General features: G+C 46.4%; 1 non-coding gene across 1 annotated transcript; it reads right to left on the reverse strand.

The window, feature by feature from the left end:
• Positions 1–1,041: 1,041 nt before the first annotated feature.
• On the reverse strand, positions 1,042–1,160 carry LOC145391802 (5S ribosomal RNA). The gene has a single exon (XR_013895911.1). It is a non-coding gene; the product is annotated as a 5S ribosomal RNA (ribosomal RNA).
• Positions 1,161–5,696: the final 4,536 nt, after the last annotated feature.

Here is a 5,696-nt window from a genome sequence, read left to right on the forward strand (position 1 = left end):
GTGAAGCACTAAAAGAGGGGCTTCCGATCAGTTTTTGCAAGGGAGGGAAATTTTGAGAGATGTGGAACATGCGTGCCCACATGTATTGCCAGATGTGCATGTCATAGGGGGAAGTGCTGGAGGGGTTATGTAGGGTGGATGGGGGGGGAGGGGCGGAAGTGGTTCTGACGGAACTTCAGGTTGGGTGCTGCGTGAGTGTGCAGAGGAGTTGGGCAGACCATTGTATTTGGTATCTGGGGTGTCCTTCGGTCAGGGTGAACTACCTAATTGCTATGCTAGGTTTTTAGGTCGACTTCCCGTCCTGAGAACACTAGCTACTGAGCGGGGCTCTCTTCCAAGACCGGAACTAGAATACACTATGTTACATAGCCTATGATTTCATCATCCTTTGTATAATTCTAATGTACAGTATGCTGCATCTTTGATTACGATTCGCCACGTGGCTTCCATAGTGACCAGGCTTGCGTGTTTCACCTCACTCCCCCCTTCTCCCCCTTATAGTAGAGTAAGTCGTTCTTTCTGTTGTTCAGAGCAGGAGTGTCAACTCTTCGTCCTCTATGCCTTCATTTGCGCGTCCTTCTTACAAGCTGAATCAAGCTCTGCCGGCCCCCTATATAATGAGCTCAGTCTCTGCATTAGTTGCCACTTAGATCTACTCCTCATTCTGTTCACATCTCTGTACAGTATATTATTATTTTTGTGAGTGCTCAGGAAGTCTCCAGCCATCTAGCTGCTGTATAATTTAAGTATGTGTTACCATTTTTCTTGTACTGTATAGCATAAGGCGTTAATTCGTAAGCCTGGTAAAGTTTTTGCTGTCAGTCAGTATTAGTAATATTTTGTATCTGTAATAATAATATATCTTGCTTTAACTGAGCATTAGCCAGTTTTCTCATTTTATCAGGGCTGACTGATAAATTTCCATCCATCCATCCATTGCCAGACGCCATGTATCCCAAGTGGGGTGGCCAAGGGCTTAGAGTTAATTGTTTTACAGGGAGGGGCACTAATCCTCCACCAACCCCACTTGACACGTAGGGATGCCAACAGCATCTGGTGTTCCCAGGAGGTCACCCATCCAAGTACTAACCAGACCCAACGTTGCTTAACTTCGCTGATCGGATGGGAAGCGGTGTACTCAACGTGGCATGGCCGTTAGCGAGGATTCGAACCAGCGCTTGCAACTGCGTGAGTACAGCAGCTTACCAAGCGAGCCATTTAGGCACTGATAAATTTGCTCTTGCTAAATTCGTGTTAATAGAGGCTATTGCAGTTAACCATATATGTAACCTGTTTTGCCATTACATTATCCTTATGAGTCCTGAATGTAAACTTTAACTTGTAATTTTACCTGTCTTTTGTTTTGAACCTGGAACTTTGCGGGACAGTAGTGATTTTAGTATTCTCACTTGAAGTGTTCTTTATCTCTGTTCCATAACAACTACAAGAGGAACAGAGCATAAAAACTCGGCAGACCAACCTTACACTTATATTGCCTTAATCATGGTCCAATAATACACAGTACAGGTAAGTATGAACAATGTTAGGTTCCAACACAACAATAATATACAGTGTAGGTAAGTGTGGACACTATCAGGCCTCACCATACAACAATAATACACAGTATACACAGTACAGGGAAATATGGACTGTCAATTTTGTCTTGGGCTACTGGGGCCTGGGCTGGTTATAGGTGGTGCCCGGGCATGGGAGGCAGGTCATCAGGTGTGCCCTCCCGTAAGGGGCATGGAACTACTGCCAGGGGTGAGGTCGTCCGGGTGGGGCTGTTGGGTGGCATACAGGGAGGCCCTTTCTTGGTGGGGCCTCGACCTGGGAGGTGGCCCTATGGACTGGGGCCGAACACAGCCAACAGGCGCGCCTGCCTTCGTCTGCTCCTGGTGGAGGGTCGTCTGTGGATGGGGCTTGGGAGGCCTCACCCCAGGGTCCTGGGGTTGCCCCTGGATGTCTGGGGGTTGCGGTTTTCACGAGGTTGGGCTGCAATCAGGAGCTGCCTGCGGCGTCCCTTCCTTGTGGCGTCCGTCAGCGGCTGGCATCGTCCAGGGGTGGCCTGTAGGGCATGGATCCCCGGGCTTGGGATAGGTCCTTGCCACCACTCCTCGAACGGCAACTTCTCTGGGGAACTGCACCTGTGAGGAGAGAGAGAGAGTTCCACTCGGCCTCCTGGGTGGTGGGCCGAGCCAGTGTCTTCCTCCAAAGGGGTAGTCTTAGGGACTGTGGATGAAGGGCGTACAGTGGCTGTCCCTTCCCCGGTGCATACAGTGGCCGTCACCGCGGTTCCACGAATGTTAGAGACAACAGCTGAAGGGCGTACATTGGCTGTCCCTTCCCCGGTGAGTACAGTGGATATCCCTTCCCCTATGCATACAGTGGCCATCACTGCAGTTCTGCCTCTGGCTGGTTTACCAGCTGACGTGGGTACATTGCCGTCACGTCCTGCCTGGTGCGTACAGTGGCCATTACCACAGTGCTGCTTGGGATTGTGCAAAGATGAATCCCACCCAGATCCTGGCGAGGGCTGGCCCGGCTGCGAAATTTTTTTTCCTGCCCAGTTCCGTCACTTTGCACATATGGCAACGTTGCCCTGTGTTTAGTTTGGCAACGCCGCGCAGCAGAGCCATATCGGATGCCAGGTTTAGTATTCATCACAATTATTTACTTTTTTTATGCTTCACTAAATATAATACCTGACTATATTTTACATGGATTGAAAGAATAATAGACATAGAGGTCATATAGTTTTCGCTGCCTTAGCTTAAAGAAATATAAAAAGGGGCCATACCACTGTCTTTACTTCGTCACTCGTCTGCTGAGAGAGAGAGAGAGAGAGAGAGAGAGAGAAAGATACTCTCTACACTTTGCCAAAATTAGTTATATGTTGACAATGAAAATGCGGTACGTTTTAGGGGTGGTACATGACTGCTCGTTGAGAACACTTATCAGTAACATATGTTGTAGGCCTATACTACTTTCCGTGTCATATCTTGTCATTGCTCCCAGACGTACGATTCAATCAGCTGTTTACAATCGGCAATGGCGCATCACAGTGTTTATTTTTTTAATTCCTTGTTTCTCTTGATTTACTTATCTTGCACACAATGGTCTATAATGTCTCATGTCTGACCCAATGCCTGTCATCAGCACATGGGAAATAGCATATGGTGCCTGGTGCTGTGTAATATTTAATAAAGATAATACCGTAACAAATAAAGCTTTGCATTTCATCAAATACAAAAACCCTTCAAGCATACTTAACATGAAATAAAGGACATGAAAACATGAAAATAATCTGAAATGTAATCTGACATATGATTTTACTAATATACCTAAGAAAAACAAGAAAATAATCTGAAATCTAACCTGACAAATGATTTTACTAATATACCTAAGAAAAACAAGAAAATAATCTGAAATCTAACCTGACATATATACCTAAGAAAATGGCTAATGAAACATTGATATTCAGGCATCATTGATACCAATATTTCCCAGCTTGCAGCAGAAATTACCAAGGTTAACCCTTAAGAATGATCATGAAAAGCGTTTTAGGTGATAAAATATTATGGGTCATGAACCTCTCTCTCTCTCTCTCTCTCTCCTGTAAACACAAGCTGATTGAATCGTACGTCTGGGAGCAATGACAAGAAATGACAGGTAAAGTAGTATAGGCCTACAACATATGTTACTGATAAGTGTTCTCAACGAACAGTCATGTACAACCCCTAAGACGTACCGCATTTTCATTAAATCAACATATAACTAATTTTAGCAAAGTGTAGAGATTATCTTCCTTGCATACTCACTTTTTATTGATGACCCTGCATGTTATTATTTTATACTGTTTCAAGCTCTCTCTCTCTCTCTCTCTCTCTCTCTCTCTCTCTCTCTCTCTCAGCAGACGAGTGACAAGTAAAGACAGTGGTATGGCCCCTTTTTATATTTAAGCTAAGGCAGCGAAAACTATATGACCTCTATGTCTATATTATTCTTTCAATCCATGTAAAATATAGATAGTCAGGTATTATATTTATAGTCAAGCATAAAAAAGGTAAATAATTGTGATGATGGCTCACTGCTGCGCGGCGTTGCCAAACTAAACACAGGGCAACGTTGCCATATGTGCAAAGTGACGGAACTGGGCAGGAAAAAAAAATTCTCGGCCCGGCTGAGATATAGTTGGCCGGGACTGCTCTCTTGCCGGTGGCCATGCTGAGGGGAAGAGGGGCATAGGGTTGTGGGACACCTAGGCCCATCTCGCTCGGGCCCGATGCTCTCTCCATATGCTCCTCCGTGGTCTCCTTCTGGGGTGGGTGTGGAGTTGTAGCTCCTTCCTGGGGTGGGTGTTGCAATATCCCTCCCTGGGTTTCCCGTGGGGAAGGGCATCTCACTGATGTTTGAGGGAAGGCAAACATTGTTCCCCTGTTCAAAGAGGGGAGTGGGCTGGGTTTGCTCAGCTGCCAACCAGTGTCACTGACCAGTATTGTGGGTGGGTTGCTGGAGGGGCTGATATGGGGGGTCTGGGTGGAACATCTTGAGGAGCACAGTGTGGTGGCAGAGGTGCGTTTCGGTTTTGGGAAGGGAAAGTCATGTGTTGCAGATCTGTTGAGCTCCTGTGATGGAGTTACGGAAGCATTGCGGAGGAGAGAAGGATGGATGGATGGTGTTTTAGATTTTGAGGGAGCATTTGGCAGAGTGCAGCACCAGGGACTTTTGTGGAAACTGTGTCATCGGGGAGGTGTTCAGGGGGATCTGTGCTGTTGGATGTGGGGTTTTTTGAGGGAGGTGAGAACGGTGTTGAAGGGAAATTGCTCATCGTGGAGGGAGGTGGCCTGTGGAGTGCCACAGGGCTCGGTGCTGGCACCAATTGTGTTTTTGGTGTATATAGGTACATAGACGGTGGCACTGGAAATGGAAGCTATCTAGGTGTGTTTCCGGATGGTGCAAGGATTCAAGGGGGGTTGTTGACAGGTTCTTGCAGGGAGCTGCGAGAGGAGTTGGACAGGCTTCTTGAATGGAGCAACAAGTGGCGCGTAGAATTCGGTGTGGACGGGTGTCATGTGATTGGGTTTGGTGGGGATGAGAGGGGATTAGATTGGGACTGTGAGCTGGGGGGGGCAGCCCTGCACATGTCAAAGGGGTAGGGGGCCCTGGGAGTGGTCATCAGTAATAGACTATCTCCAGATGACAATATCATTGAGAGGGCGCGTAACGTGTGCACTGCTTGCTGGTATGAGAGTGGCATTCACTGTGTAGGTGGGGACATGGTGGGAGGGATGGTAACATCATTCATCGGACCAACCCTGGAGTGTGCATCGGTAGTATGGAGTCATCTCAAAAAAACGCATGAGATTGAAAAAGTACAAAGGGCAGCTACAAGATGGGTATCAGGCTTAAGGGATCTAAGTTACGAAGAAAGAAAAATTGAATCTACCAACACTACAGAAAAGAAGGAAAAGAGGAGACATGATTATGCTATATGACATAATTGAATGCCTAACCTATGAGGGAGCATCAGCAAGAAGACACTGCAAAAAACTACATAAAAAGAGAGGCGATAAAGACGTAAGGAAAAATAGTTTCCGAAATTGGGCAACTGATCAGTGGAATACACTGCCGAATGAAATAGTGTGCCAAAACTATTCACAAATTTAAGGATATGTATGATAAAAATATTTTAT

This window comes from Coenobita brevimanus, chromosome 19, assembly GCF_032717465.1.
Source record: "Coenobita brevimanus isolate Jiangsu-jjx chromosome 19, ASM3271746v2, whole genome shotgun sequence".
NCBI lineage: Eukaryota > Metazoa > Arthropoda > Malacostraca > Decapoda > Coenobitidae > Coenobita > Coenobita brevimanus.